The sequence below is a fragment of the Trachypithecus francoisi genome, unplaced genomic scaffold (genome assembly GCF_009764315.1).
Source record: "Trachypithecus francoisi isolate TF-2019V2 unplaced genomic scaffold, Tfra_2.0 Lachesis_group2, whole genome shotgun sequence".
In the NCBI taxonomy this organism is placed as follows: domain Eukaryota; kingdom Metazoa; phylum Chordata; class Mammalia; order Primates; family Cercopithecidae; genus Trachypithecus; species Trachypithecus francoisi.
The window spans coordinates 27,141,428-27,155,054 of NW_022681465.1; the positions used below are offsets into that span (position 1 = coordinate 27,141,428).

General features: G+C 39.1%; 1 protein-coding gene and 1 pseudogene across 4 annotated transcripts in view; both read right to left on the minus strand.

Moving 5' to 3' along the window:
- Window positions 1–13,627, minus strand: part of FER (FER tyrosine kinase) — a 451,703-nt gene that overhangs the window by 93,817 nt on the left and 344,259 nt on the right. The gene's annotated exons all lie outside the window — the stretch shown is intronic.
- LOC117064844 lies at window positions 337–2,485 on the minus strand (annotated as a pseudogene). Its single transcript, XR_004429710.1, has one exon. The product of XR_004429710.1 is annotated as a heat shock 70 kDa protein 1A-like (transcript).

The following is a 13,627-nucleotide window of genomic DNA, read 5'->3' on the forward strand; positions in this document are numbered from 1 at the left end:
GATCTAAAAATTAAAACAATTGAGCTCACAGAGAGAGGAGAAGGACGGCTACCAGAGGCTGGGAAGGGTAGTGAGGTGAGGGTTAGTAGGGGGGAAGCAGCAAGGAAGTGCGGATGGTTAACAGGCACAAAAAACAGAATGAATACGATCTCGTATCTGATAGCACAACAACATGACTATAGTCAATAATTTAATTGTACATTATAAAAAAGAATTATCCAAACGTATAATTGGATAGTTTATAAAACAAAAGAGAAGTATTTGAGTGGTAGATAACCCATTTACTCTGATGTGATTTTTTTTTTTTATTTTTTTTCGTTTTTTTTTTTTTTTTGAGGCGCCAAAACAAAAACGGTAATCTTGGGAAGGCTCCTAATCTACCTCCTCAATGGTGGGGCCTGACCCAGACCCTCCCTTCCCTTGGGGCCCTGAGCCCCGAAGCCGCCAGGCCCGGGACCACCCGCACCCTGGTACAGTCCGCTGATGGTGGGGTTACACACCTGCTCCAGCTCCTTCCTCTTGTGCTCAAACTCGTCCTTCTCGGCCAGGGTGTTGGCATCCAGCCACGAGATGACCTCTTGACACTTGTCCAGCACCTTCTTCTTGTCCGCCTCGCTGATCTTGCCCTTGAGCCCCTCATCCTCCACGGCGCTCTTCATGTTGAAGGCGTACGACTCCAGGGCGTTCTTGGCTGACACCCTCTCGCGCTGCACCTCGTCCTCCGCTTTGTACTTCTCTGCCTCCTGCACCATGCGCTCGATCTCCTCCTTGCTCAGGCGGCCCTTGTCGTTGGTGATGGTGATCTTGTTGGCCTTGCCGGTGCTCTTGTCCGTGGCCGTGACGTTGAGGATGCCGTTGGCATCTATGTCAAAGGCCACCTCGATCTGGGGCACGCCCCTGGGGGCCGGAGGGATACCGCTCAGCTCGAAGCGCCCCAAAAGATTGTTGTCCTTCGTCATGGCCCTCTCGCCCTCGTACACCTGGATCAGCACCCCGGGTTGGTTGTCCGAGTAGGTGGTGAAGATCTGCATCTGCTTGGTGGGGATGGTGGAGTTGCGCTTGATCAGGGCAGTCATCACGCCCCCGGCCGTCTCCAGCCCCAGCGACAGCGGAGCCACGTCCAGCAGCAGCAGGTCCTGCACGTTCTCGGACTTGTCCCCCATCAGGATGGCCGCCTGCACAGCCGCCCCGTAGGCCACAGCCTCGTCGGGGTTGATGCTCTTGTTCAGGTCGCGCCCGTTGAAGAAGTCCTGCAACAGCTTCTGCACCTTGGGGATGCGGGTAGAGCCACCGACCAGGACCAGGTCGTGGATTTGGGCCTTGTCCAGCTTGGCGTCGCGCAGAGCCTTCTCCACAGGCTCCAGGGTGCTTCGGAACAGGTCCGAGCACAGCTCCTCGAACCTCGCCCTGGTGATGGACGTGTAGAAGTCGATGCCCTCAAACAGGTAGTCGATCTCCAGGCTGGCCTGGGTGCTGGACGACAGGGTCCTCTTGGCCCTCTCGCAGGCAGTGCGCAGCCGCCTCACGGCTCGCTTGTTCTGGCTGATGTCCTTCTTGTGTTTTCTCTTGAACTCCTCCACGAAATGGTTCACCAGCCTGTTGTCAAAGTCCTCCCCACCCAGGTGGGTGTCCCCGGCCGTGGCTTTCACCTCGAAGATGCCGTCGTCGATCATCAGGATGGACACGTCGAAGGTGCCCCCGCCCAGGTCAAAGATGAGCACGTTGCGCTCCCCCTTGCCCGTTCTGTCCAGGCCGTAGGCGATGGCCGCCGCCGTGGGCTCGTTGATGATCCGCAGCACGTTGAGCCCCGCGATCACCCCTGCATCCTTGGTGGCCTGGCGCTGGGAGTCGTTGAAGTAGGCCGGCACGGTGATCACCCCGTTGGTCACCGGGTAGCCCAGGTAGGCCTTGGCGATCTCCTTCATCTTGGTCAGCACCATGGACGAGATCTCCTCGGGGTAGAATGCCTTGGTCTCCCCCTTGTAGCTGACCTGCACCTTGGGTTTGTCTCCGTCGTTGATCACCTGGAAAGGCCAGTGCTTCATGTCCGACTGCACCACCGGGTCGCCGAACTTGCGGCCGATCAGCCGCTTCGCGTCAAACACGGTGTTCTGCGGGTTCAGCGCCACCTGGTTCTTGGCCGCATCCCCGATGAGCCGCTCGGTGTCTGTGAAAGCCACGTAGCTGGGTGTGGTGCGGCTGCCCTGGTCGTTGGCGATGATCTCCACCTTGCCGTGCTGGAACACCCCCACACAGGAGTAGGTGGTGCCCAGGTCGATGCCGATCGCCGCGGTTTTGGCCATGCCGATGCCCTGCTGTCTGCTCCGCTCCGAGATTCGGGGCTGCGGGCTGGAAACGGCGGACGGGATCCGCAACAAGAGCTCAGTCCTCCGGAACGCAGGAAACTCAACGGCGCTGGTGCTGCAGCCGTACAGGTTTGCTCTGGAAAGGCAGCGATCTCTCGTAGCAGCTCCTGAGGCTGGCCGTTTGTGATGTGATTATTATACATTGTATGCTTGTATCAAAATATCTCACATAACCCATAAATATACATACCTACTATGTACCCACCAAAATTAAAAAGTAAAAAAATATCAGTCTGACATAGGCCAGAAAATAATTTTTCTGTGCTTTTAATTTGAAAGTGAATGTGAGTGCAATGATATTAAGAAAATAAGTAAAAATATGTAAAATATATTTTTCTTTCTTTTTTTTTTGAGACGGAGTCTCGCTCTGTCACCCAGGCTGGAGTGCTGTGGCCGGATCTCAGCTCACTGCAAGCTCCGCCTCCCGGGTTTACACCATTCTCCTGCCTCAGCCTCCCGGGTAGCTGGGACTACAGGCGCCGCCACCTCGCCCGGCTAGTTTTTTGTAGTTTTTAGTAGAGACGGGGTTTCACCGTGTTAGCCAGGATGGTCTCGATCTCCTGACCTCGTGATCCGCCCGTCTCGGCCTCCCAAAGTGCTGGGATTACAGGCTTGAGCCACCGCGCCCGGCCGTAAAATATATTTTTCATGGGTATAAAATCTATGTTAGCTACACTTGAGTATATTAGGATAAATATCTATCCCAGAAGGAGCACATAATTCTTTAATTTTCCATTTTTATTTTAACCAATTAGCTTCTAGATCTGATCCTATACAATTTAAGTAATAATTATTTGTATAGCTCACCATTTATCCATTATTTTTATTTATATTATCACATTATCATTCAGTCAGTAAACATTTGGTATAGTACCTCCTTATGAAAAATCCCTTGCTAAGTGGCTGAGAGGTAGAGCTATCATCAAATTCACTATCCAGGGAAGAGATCAAAATTATATACATGTAGTTATTATAAAAATTTAGGCATCTAAATCTTATTTGCAGAAGTTATTTTACATAAGAATGATATGAATTTATCACAAAATGATAGAAGTACACAACAATGTCCTTATGGTTTATAAGAGCTTGGTATTTCCCTGTTTCACATGAAATAGTGTAATTATACGGTATAGAGAATTACCAACACATGAATTATTATTTTGTAGTCACTATTTCTTCTGACCCACAGATTCTTTTACAATGATTTCATCCAGTGTACAGAGAAATAGACTTTAGTAGGCTAAACATTTAATGGAAAAGGTCATTAAATCTTTCTGGTTTGTCATTCTAGAATGTATTCCTGAAGGAAAAAGAAGCTTTCTGAATTGTAACATTATAAGTATAATGGAGTTAACATACTATATCTGAGAAAGAATATGTAGCGTCAACAAAGTCCCTTAAAATAAAGGTAAAATCTCATATGAAAGATGAAATGGAAAGCTAAAAGCATGGACAAATTGTCTCATGAAACATTCCCTTCCAAGAGTTCCGACATTTATGATGGCAAATAGCAAAATCATAAACTTAAAAATTATTCTGTTCTTTGGCCTTTTTAAAAAGCATAATCACAAAAATATGTATTTATTATTAATTTCACTTTAGTCCTTACTCTGAACTGCTGATAATTTTCATTCATACAGAAAGTGGAAAAAAACATTATGTTTAAAAATACCATTTGTCTTCAAACTATGTGTTTGTTTTTACTTACAAAGAGTGACATCCTGAAGGCAAAATGCAATGCAAATGTTTTATGTGTATGAAGCCAGGCTGCATCAGTAACAATTATCTTGAAATATGGTGGCAGCCTATAATCAATGACATCAGCACAAGCAACATGTAAACAGAATAAGGCAAAATAGCAACATTTTAGATGAATCACTTGATGCAGATTTAGTTTAATTCACCAGGTGGGCTTCAGAACTTAAAGAATCATTGATTCCTTAACATTTCAGATGACACACACATTGTCAAAATATACTTGCAAACAGAAATGAAACAATATATTGACACTGTTATTTTGTTTTGTTTTGTTTTGGATAATCTGACAGAACATTCTGCATAAAAAGGTTAAAGAGAAAATCTATGAAGCAACAGAAGCAAAGTTTTAAACAAAGGCTATAGATAAATAATTCTTTTATAACTGAAGTCTAGAGTCGGTACTACTACATTGCTTGTCAACATCTATCAGTAAAGAAAACTGGCAAAGATCATTCCACAAGTTTCCATCTCCTGGTATAGGTTACACATTTTTGGAAGCCTGATGACCTCTTTAAGACACTGCTACAATTAGACTCAGGTGGCCAAAGGAGGACAGATACTGTAACTCAAAAACCAGCACACTCCCTGTGCGTTCATGTATCCAATCTGTTGAAAGAAGTATTTCCCCAATTCAAGCCACTTTAATTTCTTTGGTATCTCATCATTTCATGTTATTATATATTCTGATAGAAAGTGTATGTCCCACATCTTCTTTTATATGAAAAACTTCTTGATGGAAGAGACATTTTTATTCATTACAGAATTCTCTGTTAGAACTAACATTACACCAACCATAGAGTAGATCAACAAGGCTTGAAAAAGGAAGGAGGGGTAAGAAGAAAAGGAAAGAGTTTACAGTACTATTTGTGTAAGTGATATTTTTATAATTTTGAATTATAAACAGAAAGGCATCTAACTACAAAATTTAAGAATAAAAATAACACAAACCACAAAACAACTGGAAGCTGAAAATTCTGATTTTTCTGAAAGAACAGAGGAATCTCGCCAAACAAACAAACAAAAACTGCACAAATCTGTCTGGCAGAGTACTAGCAGGAAGCATACTTATAGAGATGTCTAAAAATAACTTGAACTATTTACATAATTTTAGGTTGAAATAACTTGAGGATAAGATAACCATTATTATAATTGAACATGAAAAATCTCATAGGTATAGAGATAATTAGTTAAGATAAGGTACCACTTACTTTGCTATGCCCATGCAAGTCCTTTTCCAGTTAGAACTGCCTAGGCTGGTGAATAGGTATGGCAGTATTACTTGGAAAATACCTGGTTTCCATTTGGATCTGAGAAACCTAGGAGTCACCTTCGCCCACCATTGCCAACCTATCAATAAATCATGTTGATTCTACTTCCTAAATAGTCTTTAATTTTATCTCTCTTTTCTATTACTACTATAGTTTAGGCCTTTCTCATCTTTTGCCTAGCAAGTCTCCCTGGTCTTATATGTTTACAAATTTTCATGATAAAAATGTTAAACTCTTCATTAGCAACAAGCATTTAATGACTACTATTGTTGGGGTCTGAGGAATTTAAATAAAATACTTACTTTTATAATATATCCTATGAGGACAGTCAAGAATTAAAATAAATTCATTATTAGCAACAAAATATCTACTGGCTTCTCCATTAAGAACCAATGTGGAGGAGGAAGGGATGGTAGAATGGAGGGAGGAAAGGAGGGAAAGAAGGAAGAAGGCAATCTATACACTCAAATGGCTAACAAAAGTAGTTGGGGTAAAACAAGACCTTCATTTTAGAAGATAACAGGATATAATACAAACAATAGGGACAGAGAGAATGAGGGGAAGCTGACAAGAGGGGGAGTGGGATTTGAGCAGTCTTAAAGGAAAATTAAAGATAGATATGCTGAGAAGAAGGATGCTTTTAGTTCTCATTTTATAGTATGAGTCTGTAAAACATGATCCAAATCCAGTCTGCTGTTTTATTTTGGTAAATAAAATTTTATTGGATTAAGACATGTTTCTTTTACATACTTTCTGTAACTTCTTTCATAACGGCAGAGTTGAGTAGTTGTGATAGAAACCCTATGACCTAGAAAGCCTAAAATATTCAATACGGTATTTGGCCCTGAAGAAAAAGTTATAGAGCAAGGGTTCACCCATTTTTTTTCTCATCCATTTATTATTCTTAAAAGTTCCAAGTTTAAACCCTGCATGATTACAGCTAGCTTCATAAGCAATGAGGTCTTGATATTAGCATATAAAAATGAGAAAAGCAGTACCATTGACTTTAATATCTTTATTAAATATTATTTTAATAAAGTTTACTTCTTTCTACTCAAACATCTGCAGGGTTTCACAATTCAAAAGTGATAAATGAAAAAATAAATAATTGATAGCTACTGGGAAATGAATTACTCATATTAAATTTTAGTCCTGAATATGCTACAATCATCATTTGCATATACAGTAGTTACAAAAGACATGGCTTATTAAATGAAATTAATCAAGTCCTTTTACATTAGAGTGAGGGATTAGTGCAGTGAGTGGGGAAGTAAGTACCCATCACTTCCAATATACAGTTCACTGAGTGGACACACAGACTTTCAATTCTAAGAATGCCACTTTAGCACCAATCATCATTATCACATTTACTTAGAAAGCATAAGGGCAATAGCTTAGAAAAGCCATTCTTATGGCCTTGATTACATATTTTTGTATTTTTTAAATCTTGTTTCATCTGTTCTCTACTTCCCATGGCTTTTCTCTTGCATATTAAATGATTTAACATTAGATAATGTTTTCAGTATAAGCTCTTTGGAGCAAATTAGGGAAATTTAGTTTTTCCACTAAATATCATTATCAATGAGTAAGCATTTATAAAGGTAAAACATACTTTGTGCTGCAAAAAGTTAAGATTTCTTAACACTTAACCTAACTTTAATTCTTTTGTGCATGAGTTACTCAGCTGTACTATGCACCAGGCATTGTGCTAGGCAAGGGGGACAGTACCTCAACATGAATATAGTTCCACCCTTCAAGAGGTTCCTGGCTTGTGCTGTGCATGCATGTACACATAAAGCAACAATATTTAAAGAACTTCAGAAGAACTCAGTTGCTTGAAGAGTTTCCTATGAAAAATGTAAGTACATTTGTTGCTCCAAGAAGTGGAAAGAGAATGTCTTTCCACAGATACTGCTTAAAAGTAGTGGTTCTCAGACATTTTCATCTGGTAATATAAAACAATTCCTGAAATATCCTGTTTCCTTTGCTTCTTACTGTTTAAAACATTAGAAAAAGAAATATATTTGAGTAGGTATATATAGTCCACACCTTTTCTGTATCTTTTCCTGCTGTTTAATTTAGGACTTCTGATGTCCTCAAGTCATAGATATGTAAGCAGAGGTTCCCAGGGTAGATCAAGATCAGGCAGGAAAAACCCAGTTTTCACTTCAGCAAAGACTTAACAAGCCCTCCTCATATTATTAACCTGTTACTATTAACTGAGCAATTGTGGAAGATGAACTTTGTATTATTCTGACATCATCAGGCTGATTCTAGTTTCAGCAGTGATGGGAACCAATTCTTATCTTTTCTCAAAAGCTAGAGGATTGTAGACCATGGCCACATTTTCTTGCATTGAAAAAGACAGCTGGACAGGTAGATGGATTAGGAAAGACAGATGATTCAAGAGGGCATGGATATCTATGAAAATGTCAAAGGTTTCATACTACTGAGAAGAGGCTGTATATTTGATATATTAGATTAGAAAACTGTCTGTCTACTCTTTTTCAGTAGGATGCAGACTAACAGCATCACAAACAGGAAGTTAGAAGATGCACTGCTGGAAACTGCAGTGACCCTTCTGCATTAAACATTCATTTTTAAGCAGTTTTCAAATGTTTCATAATATGGGTTCAACTAAACTCTAAAACAGTGATTTAATAAAGATAACGGGAAAAAAGCTAATTCCCCTCTCTCCTCATAAAGACAAGAAAACTAAGGCCCAAACACACCAGCTAAAACTTTCTTAATGTTGCAGTGTTTTTCTTCCAAGTAAATAAAATGTTAAAGATGGAAATATGAAAAAGAAAGAGAGTGAGCGAGAGAGCTGCAGCCAAAACCTCTGGGCATCGTGATCTCTCTCAGAACCTGCTTTGAAGCAGTGGTCTACACCAGGGAAGGTCCACTGAGATGACCAGCACTGGATGCCAATAGTAAGTTTTACCTCAGCTACATTACAGTTGACACAGGGTTCCTTTGCAGTGGATACACAGAGAGGCTACATTCTTAATTAGAATAACGATCACCATCTGCATTTATCCCATTCAAACCTTTTTTAACTTGCACCTTCTTCAACCCATTTATTTCTTCATCTGTCTTTGTTTTCTTTTCATTTTCTAATATACCTTGGTGTCTAACTCCCTCTTCATCTACAACTGGATAGTAATTTAATACTATTATAATTTGAACACCATTTAGTTTTCTCAAAGGCTTATCTATGTCTTATTTTAATTTAACCTAAAAACAAACAAACAGTGACTGTGAGGTAGGTTACCATTATAACCCTGTTTTAACAGGTGACAGCTGGAAAAAACCTTCGGATATTAATTCATATACTTTTTCACAAGACAATTATTTTTGTTCTTAAATTTGTTTTTATCATAGAAAAGGCAGGAAAACGTCTCTATTTTAGGTGAACCAATATTCATGCCTTGAGATGTAAGAAAAAAAGTGAGAGACACTTTTGTAGTTGCCTTTGTTAAATTCTGGTCACTGGAGAACAGCAGTATCAAGCTGTATTCCCTGTTCACATATTTTACTGTTATATTATTTCAAATGTTACTAGAAGTTCTGTTAATCAGATAACAAGACTCTAAAGAAGAAAAAATCAGTTACTCTCCTGGTTTTCTTCTCTAAGAAAAATTTCCAAAAGAAATAGTCTTCTTTTTATGAACGGTACTTTTACACATTTCTTTTTCCTACTGGTCGTTTATTTGAACAGAACTAGATAAATTTCTGACAATGAAAATACATTTTTCACTTTCATTTTCTAGTTGCTGCTATAATTTGTGGAACTATAAAATTAGCAATGCTGATATAATTTAGAATTTTAAAGGAAACACTTAACCATCAGAGTGGTTACTAAAGTAAGCAAATAAATTAATTAAACATTATTCCAGAGTTACTTTTCTGTCAAACTGGATTAATGGTACTAGAAATAACAAATATTGGGTGTTACTATAATCAATTTTAAAATTTCTTCCTTTTAAAAATCTACAGGCAAAATTGTGAATTTTCAAATATATATGTAGAGTTCAGAAAACCAGATGTATTCTTCCATGTTCTTTTCTTAGCCTGAAATATTTCTTTCATTGATTTACTAATTCATTAAAAGCTTCACTCATCTATTCTTCTTTCATCACATTCACATTGCTATCTGTAGGTCAGTTTGCCTAAGTTCTAGGTCTAAATACTCACCTGTCTACTCAATAGCTTCATAAATATTTTCTAGGTACTTCAGAATCAACATTTCCCAAATTAAATTTTAAACTCATAATTTTCATTCACAGTGCCCCTCCACTCCCTCCACGGCGGGGGGGGGGGGGGAGAGGAAATCCTGCTCCAGTGTTTCCTCAGGTAATCCTCAGGGATTCCTCAGTGAATCCCTATTATCCAGGTGCACAAACCAGATACCTGGAAAATATTTTGATAACATCTCTGAAAATTTCTCTTCCCTGTATCTACTCTTCCATCAGTCTTGTCTCCATACTACAGCCAGAGTGATCTGCATGAAACATGAATCTGATGTCTTCTACTTAAAACCCTACAGTGGCTTCTCACTGCAACCAGAGCAGAGATGAGCCTCCTAAACCTGTTCTATTCTCACAGGGTTTGGTCCCTGCCACCTCCCTGGTTGCAACTCAAGTCAGTATTTAACCCAGTCAGTTTGATTTCCTTTCATGATCTTGAAATTCTCGGCCGGGCGCGGTGGCTCAAGCCTGTAATCCCAGCACTTTGGGAGGCCGAGACGGGCGGATCACGAGGTCAGGAGATCGAGACCATCCTGGCGAACACTGTGAAACTCCGTCTCTACTAAAAAATACAAAAAACTAGCCGGGCGAGGTGGCGGGCGTCTGTAGTCCCAGCTACTCGGGAGGCTGAGGCAGGAGAATGGCGTGAACCCGGGAGGCGGAGCTTGCAGTGAGCTGAGATCCGGCCACTGCACTCCAGCCCCGGCGACAGAGCAAGACTCCGTCTCAAAAAAAAAAAAAAAAATTCTCTCTTCCACCTCCATGCCTAAGTGATTATTTATCTCTTCTCTTCCACTGTCCTGTAGTTACTTCTTAACTTTCAATTCAAATGTCACCTCTTCAGGGATGCCTTCTGTGGCCTCATGATGGCATCAATCTCACTTTTAAATGCTCTCTGGGATGAATACTTGTTAACATGTATCACACATACTAGACTTTTCAGCACCAGAGGACACAGACTCCATCTTAAACGCCCAGCATTTTGTCCCCAGCACCTGTCATGTGCCTGATACATATAGGAAGTGTGCTTTAAGTACATTTTTAATGACTTTGATTGAACTAACATTTAAGAGGCACCGGCATGTGGCTGCTTTTCAACATTCAGATGCCTACAAAGTAAGTAAAGTATTTGTTAATAATTAAATGGGGTGGGGAGAATAACATATTAAGTTCTGCTAAAAGACTAATTAGAAAATCCCTTGGGAATTAAGTTTATTTTGAATGAAGTTGATCATATAAAAGAAATTCAATAAAGTATTCCAATATTTGTTGGTGGCTCTTACAACAAACTGATGTATGCTACTTTTTTCTTTCTACTATAAATGTCTTTCAGAAGTCCCATCATTGTGTCTTATTAACTTCCTTCTCCCAATGCACTGTTTATGAAGTTATCAAAATATCTTTATATCTGTATCTTACTTCTCTCATTTTCCTTGAGAGTAGGGAGCACGTCTAAACAAGGCCTTTTGCAAAGAAGGCATTCAAAACATGGGTCTTGATAGATTTAATCTGTGAGACACAAAGAGGCTTTACAAATTATAAATAAAATGAGAAATTTCACCAGGTGAGATATATCATTAAAGCAAAAATACAGAAATTAACACATAACACTTGTTTCTATTAGGATAGGTACATACGTTTGATATGAAAATCAAACTTTGAAATGAAAAATACTTTCCTTCACATAATAAATGTTTGAGAAAAAGTAAGTCTTAATTTATAATATGGCACCATGTAATTTTTTTAAAAGGGTAAATACCTAAATGACATGCCAAATATGTTTTCATTTGGTTATAAAGAGGTTTATAGATTACTTGTATATCATCTCATATAGTTATGTCCTGCCTGGGGTTTTTAAAGATCTTAAGTAACGAATATAATTATTTTAATGTTATTCCTTCAGTAATTTATATAGGTAAATAGAAGACTAATTTTAAAGAGGCAAATCAGAATTTTATGATCAAAGGGAGAAATATTACTCAGTGGGAATTAAAATTACTTATTGCATGCTTTCTATCTTAAATGTACAGAAACAAGTACCCTGGCACTGTTCTAGCCATGGCATTCACTTTCTTACAAGTTTATATAATGAATAGGCTGAGGGCAGATAAGAGAGAAAGGGGCTAAATGAAATATGTGCCTCCTGAGCACTCTAATAAATAATAATACATCTGTTGTTTACTGTCAATTATTTCAAAGAACACATTAAAAATTAATACTTTCTGGCATGTTATAAACTACTGCTGCTTTCTTAAGCCCTGACCACTGTCTGAGCTAGGGCAGAGTCAATATAATAAATAAATACTGTTAGATGAAAAATGAATTGAAATAGGATAGTATTTACCTTCTCTGACCCTTGGAGAATGACAGTATCCTGAAAAGAGCACTGATGCTGTCACATTATAAGCCTGGATGATCATATGCAAACAATTCAAAAAATGCCCAAAGTATTCCAAAGCCTTCACACTAACTTGTGACAGAAAAAGAACTTTGCACTGTATGCATAACGCGTATGGGTTTGTATGAGATACAATTATTTCTGTTTCCATTTGTGCATTATAAAGAAATCAATTGGTAAAAATTAAAAATGGAAAATTAACATTTATGGATGAAAGAACTTATTAACTACTATTCTATAAAGTCCTTAGTCATCTAACAGCAATCAATCAACACTTCAGAATTATTTGATTTATTCACAGATTTATCGATTCATTATGTTGATGTTTATTAAACCACTACTATATGAAAACTGCCCACTGAAAAACATTCACTGAAAATTTGCACTCCTCCTTTCCCCACAAAAAGCAAATCAAACTGTGTAAGAGAAGTTCAGCATTAAAAGGTTAATTTAAGAGCACATAAGCATATTATAAAACGTTTTTGTTCTATAATAAAAATATCTGTCCATAAGAAGTAAAAATAGGCACATCAGACCACAAACAGTAACCATTCTAAGTTATTTTATACAAGAATTTCTTATGGTATTGCTACGTTTCCCCACCCTAATCTCATGTTGAATTACATAATTCCCAATGTTGTGGGCATGGGGTGGGGGGACCTGGTGGGAGGTGATTGGATCACAGGGTGGTTTTCCCCATGCTGTTCTTGTTATAGTGAGTTCTCAAGAGATTTGATGGTTTAAAAGTATGTCTGTCTCTGTCTCTGTCTCTCTCTCTCCCTCTCCCTCTAAGTTGTAGTCCCCCGGAGATGCTGTGGGGAGTGAACAGCCTTCAGATACTCCTTTGCTACTTTAGTAGCCTTGCCTTCTCTAACTTGAATCAGGGTACTGGAGTGAATACTATCATCCTGATTTTATACTGGAAGAAACGAAGCACAGTAAGTAACTTCATTCACTCATTCAACAAACTTTTGTTGAGCACTGACTAGAAGCTCTGTATTGAGGACTAAGTAATGGACAAAATAAAGTCAATGTCCTCATGGAACTTACACTCTAGTTGGAGGAGAAAAGCAATAAAAAGGAAACCAGTTATTTTATATATGTATCTATATAAATATATGCATATGCATATATACACATGAATATATGTACATACATGTGTATGTTTATATAAATAAAATAAACATCAGGTGATAGTAAGGACTACCACAAAAAATAAAACAGGTTAAGGGTTACAGGGAATTCCCCGGTGGGGAGGAGAAGACGTCTAAAATCACACAGCTAAATTGTTGAAAACCTAGGATTCACGCACAAAGTATTCCAGTTTCAAATCAGTGGTCTTAGCCACTATGCTGAAGCTGCTAACTGCTCTGCAAATGCTTATACTTAATGGATATCAGGGTTGGCAATGTGGATGGAAACAGTCCAGTCTGGCACAGAACACTTTAAAAGAGAAGCCTGGGACTGAAAAGGATTTCTTGTAGTGCTTTTGTATCTAATAAAATGATGAACATACTTTAAAACAATAATTGTGCTAAGAACCCAGTAATTTTTAAAATTGAGAGTCAATGTCCAGCAAATGGTACA